At 43.9% G+C, this 17,562-nt stretch overlaps 1 pseudogene; it reads left to right on the top strand.

The window, feature by feature from the left end:
* The first annotated feature begins 1,087 nt into the window (after positions 1-1,087).
* Positions 1,088-1,206, top strand: LOC134946317 (5S ribosomal RNA; annotated as a pseudogene).
* The last annotated feature ends 16,356 nt before the right edge of the window (positions 1,207-17,562 follow it).

The following is a 17,562-nucleotide window of genomic DNA, read 5'->3' on the forward strand; positions in this document are numbered from 1 at the left end:
GCGGTACCACTGCTGTGTGATATGAGTGACACAGATATTCAAAAAAAAAAAAAAAAAAAAATTAAATTTTTTAGTAAGTTACAAATGCTTAGAATATTGCATGTAGTCACATTTCATAGGTTGTAGCAAATTGCTATATCACTATAAGCAAAAATTAATAAGAATTACATATAGATAAAAAAATAGTACATAATAAATTTTGGGGACCCTAAAAAGGGTTAGGATAGGTGAAACGGGCCGTTTGGTTAAATGGGACACTGTGGGACTGCGCAACCCACCCCCGCATTCAGGGATCTACCGGTTCAGTAAGGACCCTTTTTAGGGTCCCCAAAATTTATTATGTACTATTTTTTTATCTATATGTAATTCTTATTAATTTTTGCTTATAGTGATATAGCAATTTGCTACAACCTATGAAATGTGACTACATGCAATATTCTAAGCATTTGTAACTTACTAAAAAATTTAATTTTTTTTTTTTTTTTTTTTTTTTGAATATCTGTGTCACTCATATCACACAGCAGTGGTACCGCATGGAAACATCTGCATAGTAATCAAATGTCTGCAGTTCTTCAATACCTCTGAACTTAGAATATCTTCTGACATTTATATTATATTATATTTATGCAGTGTGATTACACGTAAAATCTGCACAAGAACTAAATTGCCCACAGCATTATTTGAGTGTGACCACATGCAATATTTGCACAAGAATCAAGTTTTTGCTTTTTAGTCAATATCCTTGACAGTTTTCTTACTCCTTAACTGATGGAATGTTAGGGCATTCTCTGAGACTCATGCTATATGCAGTGTAACTACACACAAATGAACGTTAAGGCATTTATGGTTATCGATTGGAAGTGATTATATGTACTATTGATACAAGAATCTAATGACCACAGTTTGTTAGTATCCTTTAGGGATTCTCCTTTTTTCTTTCTAATAACTTCATGTAGAACTCTATCTGGGCACACTACCAAATTTGGCATTATTTTAGAGCCCATTGTATATATATTTCTTTCATGCTCTCTCATCCATTAATTTGGACAGCAGAAGCACTTTGGCAGTCATACTCTCTCATTCAGCAGATTACGGCCATACTCCACAGGATACGCCTGATCTCGTCCGATCTTGGAAGCTAATCTGTGGTAGGCCTGATCAGTAGCTGTGTGGGGGACCAACAGCGAACACCAGGTGCAGTAAACAACCCAGCTGAACAGCAGAAGTAAGACATACCCCTCTCTTTTTTCTTTCTTCAATTACTTTCTTTTACTGTTGATTTAACTGTGAGTATCTCACTGTATTATTACAAAATATACCATATACAATAAAATCCTTTTGTTTTCAACATATTTCCATGTATAAACCATAATACTGTTTTTTGCATATCCTTATTATTCACAATATTGTATTACTACCGAGTACGTAAATACCTTTGTTCTAACATCGTGTTTTCAGACCTTAACTGACTGCACAGAGTCTAATAATACACTGCTCATTATTTAATGTGTATGTAAATATCTTTATCCTTACATCGTGTTTTCAGACTTCTATTGACTGCATAGAGTCGAATAATACACCGTTTAATCGAGTAATAAGCCTTCCCAGCAACACCACTGCCCAGATCTTGCGCAGTAGGTGTTCAAGGACCTTTTAAGGACCTTCCAAGGCAACATTTAAAGATCATACTGTCTTGAATCTTTTCCTCTTAAGAAATTGTACAACATTTAGAAACTGAACATAGGTAATAATCCTGTGGGACCATAACTATACTCTGTCTTAAATTATAGACAGACCTGTCCCAATTAAAATATTAACTACAAATAATTTTCACCTAGACATTTCCTATATTTATTCCTATATTAGAAGCATTGAGCTATATGCATGAATAATACGCATGAGTATATTTGTTCACAATTCCTAACTTTTATTTATTAAGTCACTAGATTTTATTCTATCTATTAAAAGTTATGTTTTAGTGTCTAACATTTTGGACTAAGAGTGCCCCAACAAAGAGTCTCTCTCCCCTTTTTTCCTACCACCTTATAAGATTAAACCTAGATAAAAAAGCATAGCAATAATCATTCATTTAACGTATGACTGCCCAGAAGGGAATGACCTTAGTATGGGCGTAACTAAAAGGGGGTACACACGTAGCGATGTGTGCTGTCAAAGTCAGAAAAATATCTCTATGCACACTACCATATTTGCACCTCACACAGGTCCGTGCTGCGCATGCGTGCGCTCTCCCGTACGTGCGCATACTCACAGTCGCGGGCACCCGCAGGCGCACGGTATGCGTATTTACGGTAGAGTTTATGTGATCGTAGCGTGCGACTCAATCGTTACATATTTTCACTATATAATGTATTTTGTAGATCATGGTCCCTTTGATAGATTCTGAAAGTTTAGTTAACATAGCATGTTCCTGAACAGAGAGATCCCTCTTTGTATTGTACGAAGGGTCTAACAGGGGTCATACAGTGGTGTTTGGTACCCATCGGAAGAGTATTTAAATAGCAATATTCCGGTGTTGGTTTGGAGCGGATTAATCGCTCGTGCGAATAGTTATGGACATAAGAAGTTTATGTCCATTTACTATTATTTGTTCTTATTTAGTCATGCGGCGGGAAACCCAGTATCCCACCCACCTGAACAGTTGGAAGCAGTCACAGCCCACCTGTATGAATCAACCTATGACCTTTTGTTATAATGCGAAGCCGAATTCCTGTGTCCAATGAACAATGAGATTGTAGGGACCATTGAATTGCATTGTGTGTGGGGCATAAATAGGCAGGCCGACCATATCCAGTGCACTCTCTTCAACGGTTCTCATTGCTGATAATCGGGAGCTGGATATCGAGGCGCATGCGATCGTTTCCCCTTGTGCGTAAGTGTTTCTCCGCAACTATATTGATCTTCTTGTTATTGTGGGCCAATTTCTCTCTCTCTCTCTCTCCTCCTCTTTTTCTCTTATTTTCCCTTAAATAGTAATGTATTATATTTCCTGTGTAGTTATCTGGTTAGGTAGTCTATGTTATATTGTAGTGTATGATTTGTATTTGTATTAATTCTTTTGCAAGTATATCATTCAAAATATATATATATTAGGCGTTGGACCCTAAGCCCAGGTATCTGTGTATTTCTTATAGTGTCTAGTATTCTCAGAGCGTCGGTGACGCTCAAACAGCTTTTAAGTTAATAAGGTTACACTAGGTTGCATCTACACCCTATCTCTACACAAAGGTTTTACAGCATATTACATTGTTTATGGTTTAGATACAAAGGTTTAACATTGTGAGCGTCAGCGCCGCTGGTGATCTCCTCGTGGTCCCGAGCGTCCGCTACGCTATAGCGAATCATTACGTTAGTCAGCAGCCAATAGCGTGCCTGCCAGTGATCTCTTGGCCGTGAGCGAACGTGACGCTTGAGCGTCTCGACTACGGCTAAGCGATTGTTACGCAACGTGCGTACCCTTACGGTACTTCATACGTAGATAGCGTACAGTGTTCTTAGACCTCATAAAGGGTATTATACAAGATAAATATTTAGCTTTATCAATTGGCGGCTCGTCCTGTCCTTCACATATCTGCACTAGGTAATTTCAGCAGACATTATCCAGCAGCAAAGGGCGGGAGATCATATTCCTCGTAGTGCTGTTTGGATAAGCGTCTGCTTCTCTTAGTAAAGGGTGCTGAAGGAATCCGGGAACCGGAGGTAAGAACAACACGCTAGTCTCTTTTAAAACTATTTATTTTTCTGTCTTGCGTACACACGCACGCACACATATATATCTGCATTTCTTTTTTTCATTTGTGTATTTTCGTATATCACTCTCCTGTTTGCCAGCTTTATAGTTGATAAACGTGCTAAGAGAGATTTGCCGCTATTTTATAGTTTAAGAGTAAAGGTAATATAGTTAAAGTATAGACAAACACAGCTGTGCCTGAGAGACAAGGCGAAGTCAGTGTGGTGCGCGGTAGATGATAAAGGATCATCTACATTTATAAACGTATAAATTGTGTTACTGTGGATCTTTGCTTTGCGTACACGTGTCTCTAACAAAGGACTGAGACTTGTGTACGCAATCCAAGGGCCGACGCACGCAGCGTATATTACGCAACGGAGCGTACGGGTACGCCCACGTAACTCAAATCACAAGCGTTAATTTTTTTTTCAACGCGATAAATAGCGCAACGCGGTAAATAACGCAAGGCGATAAATCGCGCAAATCTATTTTAACATTCGAAATTTAAATTAACAGATCCTTCTCCTAATTTGTAACACATCTGGTCTAAAGAGAAATTTCTGCGCAGAAATAGAAATAGAAACAAAAGTGTATATGTGGTGAGTGAGTGTTTGTTTTTACAATTTTTGAGGTTGAACCACAAGAAAAGTCGAGTTCTCGTGAGGTACATGCGTGTAAGTGACGTACATGGTGGCTAGGGAGGCATCCCTGGTTAAAACATACAATTTGAGCATTAGAGTGTAGCAGACCAGGAGGTCATACTGTAACAGACCAGGAGGTCATAACAGACCAGCAGGTTCAGGTACAGCAGACAAGGAAGTCCGCTATACAGTCCACAGGCACAACACCAAGAAAGGGTTGGTGCAACACCCATATAGGCCATACAAGCTCTGGCTGAAGGAATTCGCAGCCGCAATTTTCGATTCCACTGGTCGCTCCGTACATAAGATTAGTTGCTTATGTGCTGAACGATTGTACCGCACGTAATTGTGTGCATTAGTAAACCTGACCGGTACTATTTGTGTACGAAGGTCATAAACGCTATTTGTACATTCTAACGTGATTTGTGTAATTTTTTTTTATTTTAAGGGAGGTTCGCTGCTCACTCAGGAACTATCCAACAACCAATAGTTACTGGAAAGAGTAAGTGTTCTTCGGATCACCCTCACAGGTTCCAGTAAATAGAGGTTCAGGTCGCAGGGGCCCTGGGTCGAGTACGCCAGCACCATATCGGTGTGATCAGGTCGTATTGGTCGGCGTGGGCGAGTGAGTGGGGTACTCGGTAAACCGCCACCGTCAGCCTATTTTGAACATTTTGGTTTGCGTAAGGGTTGGTTGAATAAAGCAACACCTTCGAACTATGGGGGCCACTTGTTCAGGTAGGGGGCGATCAACCTCGGTTCGGGTTGATTCAGTGAACCGACCAGTCGGGTCGGCAAGATACGTAATGTGTGAGAAATACGGAAGTCACACAGAAGCTTTATGTGATGAATGGGAGAGAATGACGGTACATGACGGGGAGAAATTCCCAAGAGTAGGTAGCTTCAGCACAGAAGTGTTAACGAATTTAAGGAGAAGGATATGTCTCATTAAATCAGCCAAGAGACGAATCAAACATTATGATTATTTACAGTTGTGGCAACAGGAGGGTGACATACAGAGAGGATTGGCTCAGGCGGCGGGATCTGGCTCGATCAGAAAACTGATAGTCACGGCCCCACCGCCACCATATATATCGGGAGAAAAATTGGTTGCGGAGAATGACGCATTAAGGTGTAACAAACAAACACTTAGCAACTGTGTAAATGTTAAAGATAATGTTAACCAATTAACCAATGCAAGTATTAACCCGTGCAAGTTGTACCCTGTTTTGAACTTTCCTCAGGAGTGTGATCAAGAGGACGAATCGGCAACAATTTCAGCGCTCTCTCTAGCAGCCACCATAGCAGAGACCACTGTAGGCACAGCTCAACCCCCGAGATTAGTAACGAAAGCCCCTAGCGGAGGGATAGGTGAGGTCGTATCAACGGGTAAGTACGGCACCATACACTATGCTGAAACTATTTCACCACAGCCTGTAGAATCTACACAGAATGAGGTTGTTAGAGTTAATCCTGTTAAGGTAATAGTAGTTCCAAATGGGAAAACAGACACTTCAGGAGTCACTCCTGTTAGGAACATTGCCATGTACAGCCCATTTTCCCGAATGGAATTAAGGACCATAGTGTCTGAATTCCCTGACCCTAGAAAAGACTTAGTTGCCAGCCAAAAATACATCAGAGACCTAGGTAACACTGTAGAGCCCAACAATAAAGACTGGCAGATATTGCTGAGAGCATGTTTACCCTCCAATGTCGACGCAGCTCAATTTCTAGCTGACTGTGGATTAGATCAGGATGTACCTCTTACCAAAGTGTACAACAAAGACAATGTAAAAAGAATAAGTTTACAGTTAAAGGAGTATTTCCCAGCCGTAGTTAAATGGAACAAAATATTCTCCATTAAACAGAAGGAGTCAGAAACAGCTGCAGAGTATTTTCACAGAGCATTATCAGAAATGGCAAAATACACAGGCATAGAGGACATTAAAACAAACATAAACCATCGAGAAGTAGCAGTATCGGTACTGATGGATGGTTTAAAAGAATCATTAAAGACTAGGGTACAGACCACACAACCATGTTGGCGAGGTCTGTCTGTGGCTACTTTGAGAGAGGCTGCTATTGATCACGATAGGAACATCACCAGACACAGGGAACAACAAGGTGATAAGTTAATGGCAGTAAGTATACAGGCCCTGACCACAAGGCAGCCTTTGTTTATATCACCAAACCCTGTGGGTAAGTCAAATGTGGTTACTTGTTATTCTTGTCATAAACAGGGACACATGGCACGAGATTGTAGAATGAAGAATTCACGAAACTCATACCAACCCCCTAGACAACGACACGACACACGACATTGGGAGCAAGGTCCGCAGAAACGGAGTTATGAGCCACATACAGGGGAAACAAAAAGATACCCCCCGAACAGAGACTGGCAAGCCTCTGGTAGCTCCCAATTAACTCCATCACAAGTAGTTGCTGCCAGCGGGATTCAGGGAGGTCACCATACCCAATAGGGGTGTGGCCATACCTGTAATCTGCAGCCAGTAAAATTGATTGCAAGCCTTGGAAGTGAACCAGAAATTGCAATCAATGTAGCTGGTAAATCATTAAACTTTCTTGTAGACACAGGGGCGGCCAAATCAGTGATAAATTCGACAGTGGGCATGAGAACCACTGGTAAGACAATTCCAGCCATAGGGGTAACGGGAGTAGTCCAGCACTACCCTGTTAGCAAACCAGCCGAGATTACAGTAGGGCCTTTACATACCAAGCATTCCTTTTTGCTGGCTGCATCGGCACCGACTAATCTCCTGGGAAGAGACTTACTGTGTAAAATGGGGTGCGTCATTTATTGTACTCCTGAAGGTGTATTCTTGGACATACCTGAGAATCACGCTCAGGAAGTGCGAGACATGTTAGACTCCCCGTCAAAATTAATGTCACATACCATTATGACAAATAGGACTCCCTCCCAAGTAGAAGAAATGACATCTCAGATACCAGTTAGGAGTGTATCCCGTAATAGAGCGCTTGCTACAACAGGGCATTCTGGTAAGAACGTCCAGCACTGCCAATAGTCCCATCTTCCCTGTTAAAAAGAGTGGGGGGAGGGGTTACCGGCTAGTGCAGGATCTAAGGGGGATTAACAAAATAGTTGAGAGTCAGTTCCCCGTAGTGCCAAATCCAGCTGTCATCCTAATGCAAATCCCTCCCACTGCGAAATTCTTCACTGTTATTGACCTCTGCTCCGCTTTCTTTTCGGTACCTCTGCACCCTGACAGTCAATATTTGTTTGCATTTACATACAGAGGAGTCCAATACACATGGACTCGATTACCACAAGGATTCATAGATAGCCCAAGTATATTTTCTCAGGCTTTGCATGATTGTTTACAGTCTTTCCAACCAGTGAGTGGATCAGTATTAATACAGTACGTGGATGATCTACTACTGTGTTCTGATTCATTGGAAGCATCCCTGAAGGATACGAAACAGCTCCTGTTTCATCTTTCAGACACAGGACACAAGGTTTCCAAAGACAAGTTGCAATTATGCCAAACTAAGGTAAAATATTTGGGACACTGTTTAACACAAGGACTGAGACACCTGACCGCTGATAGAATTCAAGCAATTAGAGACATGACTCTGCCACAAACCCAGCAGCAGATCAGAACATTTTTAGGAATGTGTGGGTATTGCCGTAACTGGATCCCAGGGTTTTCCATCCTAGCGTTACCCTTGCAGGAGATGGTCTCCTCAAACAAACCTGATCGGATTTCGCATACAGACGAGTCTGAGACAGCATTTGAGAGACTTAAACAGTGCCTAACGCAGGCACCAGCATTAGGTATGCCGGACTATGGGAAACCCTTTGAACTATACGGAACAGAAAGTGCTGGTTGCGCGGCAGGCGTACTAACCCAAAAGCACGGTGATGCCAGCAGGCCGGTAGCATATTACAGCGCTCAGCTAGATACGGTAGCGCGATCCCTCCCCACATGCTTGCAAAGCGTTGCTGCGATAGCATTGCTAGTAACGAAAAGCGAAGACGTCGTGCTAGGTCACAACCTCACAATTCATACACCACATGCAGTGTCAGCCTTGTTAAATTCTGCCCAAACCAGGCACGTCTCATCAGCGCGGTTTACAAGATGGGAATTGGCACTAATAGCCCCCGTAAACATCACCATAAGGAGATGCAGTGCATTAAATCCTGCAACATATCTCCCAGGTGTGCCTGGACAGGCACAAAGGGTGGAGGATGAGAGTGGTGGGGAAGGAGGATTTAATACAAAGGAAGACACTCATGATTGTATGGAATATTTGACCCAAAATTTTACCGCAAGGCCTGACATCAGTGACAACCCACTGGAAGATGTAGAACTTACGTTCTACACGGACGGTAGTTGTCATAGACAGTCAGACTCGGGAGACTTGTGTACTGGATACGCAGTCGTAGATGACCAAGGCACCATAGAAGCGGAACCGCTAGGCCCACCTCACTCAGCCCAGGTTGCTGAACTGGTCGCCCTAACCAGAGCATGTGAATTGGCTAAGGGCAAATCAGCCAATATCTACACCGATTCCAGATACGCATTCGGGGTAGTCCATGATTTCGGAGCCCTATGGCGCCTCAGAAATTTCATGACGGCAGCTGGTACACCGGTAGCGCATGCAGCTCACATAAAAAGGCTTCTAACAGCGATACAGGAACCCGACAGAGTGGCTGTTATCAAATGTAAAGCACATACATATAGCCAAGACCCAGTATCACTTGGTAACAGCCGAGCAGACCAAGCTGCTAAATTAGCAGCTGCTACCCCCAGACAGACAGACACCACACAACTGATGGTATTTAATACCATCAACACACAGAAGTTGTGTGAGATGCAAAATTTGTGTTCCACACAGGAAAAGGCAGTCTGGAAGGCAAAGGGATATGGTCAGGAGTCCTCAGGACTCTGGACGGATGGACACGGTAAACCAGTGGCCCCCAAAGCATACCTTCCATGCTTAGCTGAGGCAGCTCACGGGCTGACTCATCTGGGCAAGAAAGGGATGTGCAAGTTGGTAAGAGCATATTGGTGTGCCCCAGGATTTTCATCTCATGCGAGTAAAAGGGCAATGTCATGCCTTACCTGTCTGAGAAAGAACATCGGAAAGGCAATACCTACAGAACCATCTCATATCCCACCTGCCGGCGGCCCTTTCCAGGTAATACAGATTGACTTTATTCAATTACCCCCTTGTCGAAATTTGAAATATGTACTTGTTTGTATAGATGTTTTTTCAAATTGGGTCGAAGCATTTCCGGCGGCCACAAATACCGCTATGTTTACTGCTAAGAAAATTGTGCAGGAATTTGTATGTAGATACGGTATCCCTAGAATTATCGAAAGTGATAGGGGTACCCATTTTACAGGTGATGTCTTTCAAGGAATGTGTAAATTGATGGGAATTGATAGCAAGCTGCACACTCCATACCGTCCACAGGCGAGTGCGAAAGTGGAAAGAGTGAACAGCACTATTAAAAATAAACTGAGTAAAGTGATGGCAGAGACAGGATTGACATGGCCAGAAGCTTTACCCATTGTACTGTACAGCATCAGAACCACTCCCAGGTCCCCTCTTAATCTATCTCCCTTTGAAATCTTGTTTGGTCGACAACCGCATGTTATGATTAACCCTCAGGATGATTTGAAGTGTAACAATGAAGTGACTGTAAAATACTTGATTAACATGAGTAAACAGTTGAGGAATCAAAATGATAATCTGAAGTTAGTGATTCCTGATTTACCAGATAGTAATTGTCATGACATTGAACCTGGGGATTATGTAATGATACGGAATTTTCTACGCTCAGGTTGCCTTATTGACAGATGGGAAGGACCATACCAGGTCTTATTGACTAGCACTACAGCATTGAAGGTTGCTGAGAGAGAGACTTGGGTTCATTCGTCCCACTGTAAAAAGGTTGCTGATCCAGAGAGGCCCCGTGATAAGGAACAGACGGTAGAGGTTGTATCACTGGAGTGTCTGTTCCAGGAGGACTGAGGCGGCACCTGAGCATTGAAAATCACAAGACCAAAAGCAGTTGTCGATCCCCTGTTCCCTTTTATTGTTTTTCTCCAACTTCCCATCCCCTCTCCCTCAAATTATTTTTTTCCCCCTTCTCATTCTTCTCCGTTTCCTCCTACAAGATGGACTTGCCCCAAGAGACTGTGATCCGGATTTTCCTGTTGACCATGATGTTGACCAGAGCAGTCTGTTCCGGCGAGAGTACCATGGAGGTCGAGAGAGGTTCTGGAATGGGTTCTGATGACAGAGATGGAGGCGTAGTTTTCCAAGAACAACATAATCAACAAGCAAAGGCGAGTATCAGAAAACAATCCGATAGCATTGACCATAGAAGGAATTGTGAAGGATTGTTAGCTGAAGAAAACTGTATCTGTCGGCTCTGTAACAATGTCATTGAGGATGGGTGCATAAAGAAATGCCAATCCAGTTTTAATATCCATATGGACCGGCATCCATTGAGTGACTATCACTCCTTAGTGGGTAGTGTGTTAAATAAAACAGATTGTTGGGTATGCTCTCAAGTACCTCAAGGTCATAGCAAATCAGGGCTAGTACCATTTCCTTTAACGTTAGGGGAGGTACTTGAGTTAAGTGGTGGGAGACCGGTGGACAGGAGGTTTAATATCTCCAGCCCTCCTAGTTTGAAGCTCCACCAATACCATGTGGATAGGTCCCTATTATGTTTTAACATCTCCAATCCCCGAAAGCCGGGAAATTGGGAAGTGTCATGGAGTAATCAAACCATGACCTTTTCGCATAGAGCAGATAGAATGCCTACAGATACAGAGCTTATACGCCACATAGCCAGTAGAGGAAAATCTTTCCGGTATAGGTATACCTTAGGAAATAGGATTACGAGAGTTGGAGAGGTATCACCAGGATACTGTGCACATATCGTACAACCTGATACGTGTACTAAGCAGATGGAAGAATTAGGGTTAGGAGATTTCACATGGAAGGTGTGTAATATGGTTATGTCCTACTCCGTCCCATATGTTCTCCCCGATGATGCATATTTCATATGCGGGAGAAAGGCGTATAAGTGGCTTGCCCCAAACTCTGAAGGATTGTGTTATATTGGAAAAGTACTGCCTGAAGTAATGACTGTATCACATGACAAAATGAAAGACATACACCGTGTTGCCCAAACTCCTTATACTCACACCCATTACGAGCACGTAGTTAAACGGCACCTGATAGAAAGAACAGAGCATCCGGCCTCTGACATGATCCATGAATCCACCGGGATTCAGTTTCTAATCGCGTTAGACATCACTCGCACCGCCAGAGGAGTGTTGAATTATAAATACATATCTGCGCTCGCCAATTTGTTAGATAATATCACTGAAATGTATGATGACACGTTTAGGTATACTGGAAGAGAACTTCAGGCTTATAAAACAGAACTGGTACAGCATAGAATGGTTCTTAATTACCTCACAGCAGTGACAGGCGGATATTGTGTCACACTGGCAACACAATACGGCGTGAAATGTTGCACATATATTACGAATAGCACCGAGGACCCGGTCGAGGTCATAGACCAAAAGATGGACGATATTCTCCAACTGAAGTGGGAATTTCGCAGGAGACACAATCTCACTCTTGCTGCTGTAGGTAATGAGCTGACTGGTTGGGTGTCATGGTTGAACCCGCGAAATTGGTTCTCTGGTTTAGGAGACTGGGCTCAAGGAGTCATAATGGATGTTGGGAAGTTTCTCCTATGTATCTTAGGTGTTATCATAACGATTGGTTTGATATTTAGATGCGGTCAGGCTTTAATGAGGTGCAATCGTCGTACTAGGGTAATGAGTTTAAGGAGTGAGGAAACTGTAATTCCAATGGACTTGATTTATGACCCAAATGTAGAAACAATGATGTGATGAAAATGCGATTTCTACGGTCCGTTTCTTTCACCTGTTTTTCCGTTTCCTCCAAGGTAAAAAGACCCACTTGGACGAGGAATTTGATGAGCCGATATACAGACAACAGAGGGATTAAAGAAGAAGTTTTGACAACCTGATACACAGATTTTTGATGAACTATGCCATGGATCCCCAGTTTCCCTAGAAATTTTAAAATTACGCTAGCCCAACACTTTTGTAAATCTATGGACATTGACAGCTTTTGCTCGCACCTTATGGGCAAAAGCACAAAGAAGACTGCATTCAACAGACACCAAACAAGACCTCAATCGACGAATGTACATTTACCTGACATAGAATACCACCGCATTTACCGTAATTATGTCTTTTCTTCATTTCTACAACCCTCAGGTAATGACACACATAGTCGATAGGGAATACAGGCACAGATATCAGCAATCACATATCTCCCCCATTCATGTATCATCAACTAAAATGTGCTCCCCCATTTTGTTACAACCAAAGCCGAAAAGAGCTCGGTAAAGTTTGACAGCCCATCCACAGACCCGTACCACGGGATAAGAAGGAATTCAAATGTATACTTCGCAATACCTCGAAGCTTGATGTACCACACGTACGGCACGATGATACATGACCCCCCAAACATGGACTCATACACACATGCTTCTGCTATCTCACTAGGTCATACCCTTTTCCTACCTTCTCCTCTCCTCCCCTACCCAACCATGTAAATGTATTAACCCCTGACATATATTTTTCTCTTTTTGAAATGTTTTAGAAGGTGGCAGTTATTATTGACTGCCAAAGGGTGGACTGTCAAAGTCAGAAAAATATCTCTATGCACACTACCATATTTGCACCTCACACAGGTCCGTGCTGCGCATGCGTGCGCTCTCCCGTACGTGCGCATACTCACAGTCGCGGGCACCCGCAGGCGCACGGTATGCGTATTTACGGTAGAGTTTATGTGATCGTAGCGTGCGACTCAATCGTTACATATTTTCACTATATAATGTATTTTGTAGATCATGGTCCCTTTGATAGATTCTGAAAGTTTAGTTAACATAGCATGTTCCTGAACAGAGAGATCCCTCTTTGTATTGTACGAAGGGTCTAACAGGGGTCATACAGTGGTGTTTGGTACCCATCGGAAGAGTATTTAAATAGCAATATTCCGGTGTTGGTTTGGAGCGGATTAATCGCTCGTGCGAATAGTTATGGACATAAGAAGTTTATGTCCATTTACTATTATTTGTTCTTATTTAGTCATGCGGCGGGAAACCCAGTATCCCACCCACCTGAACAGTTGGAAGCAGTCACAGCCCACCTGTATGAATCAACCTATGACCTTTTGTTATAATGCGAAGCCGAATTCCTGTGTCCAATGAACAATGAGATTGTAGGGACCATTGAATTGCATTGTGTGTGGGGCATAAATAGGCAGGCCGACCATATCCAGTGCACTCTCTTCAACGGTTCTCATTGCTGATAATCGGGAGCTGGATATCGAGGCGCATGCGATCGTTTCCCCTTGTGCGTAAGTGTTTCTCCGCAACTATATTGATCTTCTTGTTATTGTGGGCCAATTTCTCTCTCTCTCTCTCTCCTCCTCTTTTTCTCTTATTTTCCCTTAAATAGTAATTGTATATTTCCTGTGTAGTTATCTGGTTAGGTAGTCTATGTTATATTGTAGTGTATGATTTGTATTTGTATTAATTCTTTTGCAAGTATATCATTCAAAATATATATATATTAGGCGTTGGACCCTAAGCCCAGGTATCTGTGTATTTCTTATAGTGTCTAGTATTCTCAGAGCGTCGGTGACGCTCAAACAGCTTTTAAGTTAATAAGGTTACACTAGGTTGCATCTACACCCTATCTCTACACAAAGGTTTTACAGCATATTACATTGTTTATGGTTTAGATACAAAGGTTTAACATTGTGAGCGTCAGCGCCGCTGGTGATCTCCTCGTGGTCCCGAGCGTCCGCTACGCTATAGCGAATCATTACGTTAGTCAGCAGCCAATAGCGTGCCTGCCAGTGATCTCTTGGCCGTGAGCGAACGTGACGCTTGAGCGTCTCGACTACGGCTAAGCGATTGTTACGCAACGTGCGTACCCTTACGGTACTTCATACGTAGATAGCGTACAGTGTTCTTAGACCTCATAAAGGGTATTATACAAGATAAATATTTAGCTTTATCAGTGCTGAGTGAGGTGGGGGGATGGGACGCTCACTCCACCCAGCGGTGAAGTGAGCGATCTAACTAGATTTGGCTTACATGCAGGCCAATCTAGAACCGGCGATAGCGAAGCGCAGGGCCGCTCATCGCTATCGCTATTGGGCATACACACGGAGAGATGTGTACTTCATCTCTATGCAATCTAGTCAGATTGCTTAGAACTTAAGCACACATCGCTATGTGTGTATGCCCCTTTAGACTTTGGGGGTAATTCAGACAGCATAGCTGTAGCGATCGCAGTCTGAATTACTTTGTGGAGTGCGAACGCACAGCGGCCGCACTGTGCATTTGCACCCCGGGAGCAAAGTGAGATGCTATCAGCATCTCAGGGCTGCGCTTGCCTCTGCCTGATTGACAGGCAGAGGAGGTCGAGGGGTGGGAGGGGGCGTTCCAGTGGCATTAGAACGCCGTCGGCAGGGCGCGGTTTGGACAGCGGAGGCGTGTCCTGACCATTGGGGGAGCGCGGCAGCTGCGTGATGTCACACGCAGCTGCTGCAACCCAAGTTGTGGTGAGTAGCGGCCTGCCAGCACGCAGGAGTTGCACTGGCAGGGAGATACTCGTCGGGTACAAAAGCATCGACGCCGTGCAATGCTTTTGTTCCTGTGGGGGGGGGGAGGGGGGGGAGGGCCTGGCATGCGGGGCGGACTAGCCCTGTGCTGGACGTTTTCCCGGCATGCCTGTGAAACTGATTGTAGATGTGCTAAATTTAGCACATCTATGATCAGATCTGAATTAGGCCCCTTGTGGCCCCATACCAAAATTTTGAAAGGGCTGCCACTGCTTTTAAAGAGAAAGAAAATTGTGCCATCAATGGGCGATATTCAATTGTTTTGCGCCCATTTAAAGTGACAGAAGATTGCAGGACGCAATTCAATTGTTTGGGGTTTTTGTACTGATCGTGCCCATAAAGGTGCTAGGTGCAATTGCTCAGGGGGTGCGATCTGAAATACAGATGTCGGCAGCCATTGTACCTGAATGGAGCTACAATTAAATAGCTCCATTTAGCTTTATGCCCCATTTCATGTCCTAGCCGGCTCTTCACTCTTCAAAGATGCATTACTGTGACATCCCCGCCTCCTCCCTGTAATGCATCTGTGAAGTGCCGGCTAGGACAGGACATGGGGCAGCACGCTGTGGTACCAGACTTTTTAAAGTAGGAGTCTCCGTGGGGATCCGAAGGTAAGTGCTCCCCCTCCCCAGCACCTGCGCTTCTGACATGTTTTGTGGGGGCATGGTGCCCCCTTGCCCCTTCCCCCTACTCCAACACCTCTGTACAGAGGCACACATGGGGTGGAGAGTCAGCAGCACTGATGGAGAGGTATGGCAGTGGCACACTTTGGTGTGGGGGGGTCAGATGCACACATGAGTAAGCGGATTAGTGGCACAGTATGGCAGGGGGCTAAGAGGATCACTATGGGAGGGGGTCAGACGCATACTAGGGGAGGGATAAGGGCAGAGGCACACATGTTAAGGTTCTAAGTGCTTCTATAACGGCGGAAGGAGAGAACAAAAGAGTAGAGTTGGGGAGGGATCACATGTCCAGCAGTAGGGGTGATCTCTAAAGTAAAGCCTCCAATGAGAAGGAGGCCAGGGGAGAATCATTTCCGTGCCCCAATATCAAAATGGTTCTGTAGTCTCTACTGAACACAGTGACAGTATCAATTCTGACCCAACTATAAAGTCCAATGGTACCCAGTGTACAGTATCTCCGCCTCCACCTGTGTAGCTCCACCCCCTGGTGGCATAGATCATCTGTATTAAGTTCTAACAGCACTGCGTCAACTTCCTTACAGCTTGCAGACTAACAAAAGTGATCAATGGCTGCACAATTTTTTGAGTAAAGTGATCTGTGCTCAGGGGGTCAGGCCCTGTAGGCTCTCTGGGCCCATAGCAACTGCACCCCATGCACTCACAGCGGCTATGCCCATGGATCTTGGCATGATTTGGTCATCTTAACATACTTTGCAGTATGTGCTGAAGTATGTAAAGCCTGAAACAGGGGCATAACTATAAGCACTCTAGGGGTTGCTGTTGCTATGGGGTCCGAACACGTAGGAGATCAGACTGATATCAGAGGCTGGATCTGGGAGCTATGGGCCCATAAGACAGAGGCAAATCCCGGTGTAAAGTACAGATCAGTCCCAGAATGGAGGCTTGTTTGGAGTAATGGTGCCCATACACCTGTGAGATATTAGGTACTATCCTTCGATTTCGACCGCATCTGTGAGATAAATCAAAGGATTGTATGCACATTTTAGGTACCTTGCGACGCGATGCACAGGCACGCCGGTCGAATCTCGCATCTCAAGATAGTATGTGCTGCACTTAATATTTATCGCATTGCAGTGCGATCGCATGTGTTTTTAAATACAAATGCAATATTTTGCACTGCGATGCGCGATGGGTACCCGCCGGGAGCGGCCAGATGCCGCTCCCACTCGGCAGTGACGTGCCCATCACGTGATTACCATGTGATCTATTGCATGATCACATGGTAATGACTTTGGCAGTACAGGTGTGATTTCATCGCACCTGAACTGCCGGTGCGATGCCCCGCGATGTCGCATCGCGGGGCATCGCACAAGTGTATGGGCACCATAAGCGTCTCTTATGAAATGGTCTGGTGCATTGAATGTGGAGTCTCCTGGTAGCAGGGATGTAGCGGATGTTTGTGACAGTAAACAGGTTTGGGTTTGACTCACTGCATGTAGTGGAAGTGATTGGCCGGCCGGATCATTGCTAATCTTGAATATCTGTCCTGCCGTTATCAAAGGCAGTGCACCAAACTTAAACCTGTTTCTGTTGTTGCTGATGAATTTCAGCTGCTGATGTGCCCCTTTCAATGCAAAAATCAGATCACACTTAAACTTGTGAGAGATCTTGTTACCTTACTTATTGAACCACTCTCATATATACTGTATATATATATATATATATAGAAATGTTTGAATTGCACACTCACCATTTGATGAATAAAAAGTTCTTTATTGATTGGCAA

Source organism: Pseudophryne corroboree, chromosome 7 (genome assembly GCF_028390025.1).
Source record: "Pseudophryne corroboree isolate aPseCor3 chromosome 7, aPseCor3.hap2, whole genome shotgun sequence".
NCBI classification, from domain to species: domain Eukaryota; kingdom Metazoa; phylum Chordata; class Amphibia; order Anura; family Myobatrachidae; genus Pseudophryne; species Pseudophryne corroboree.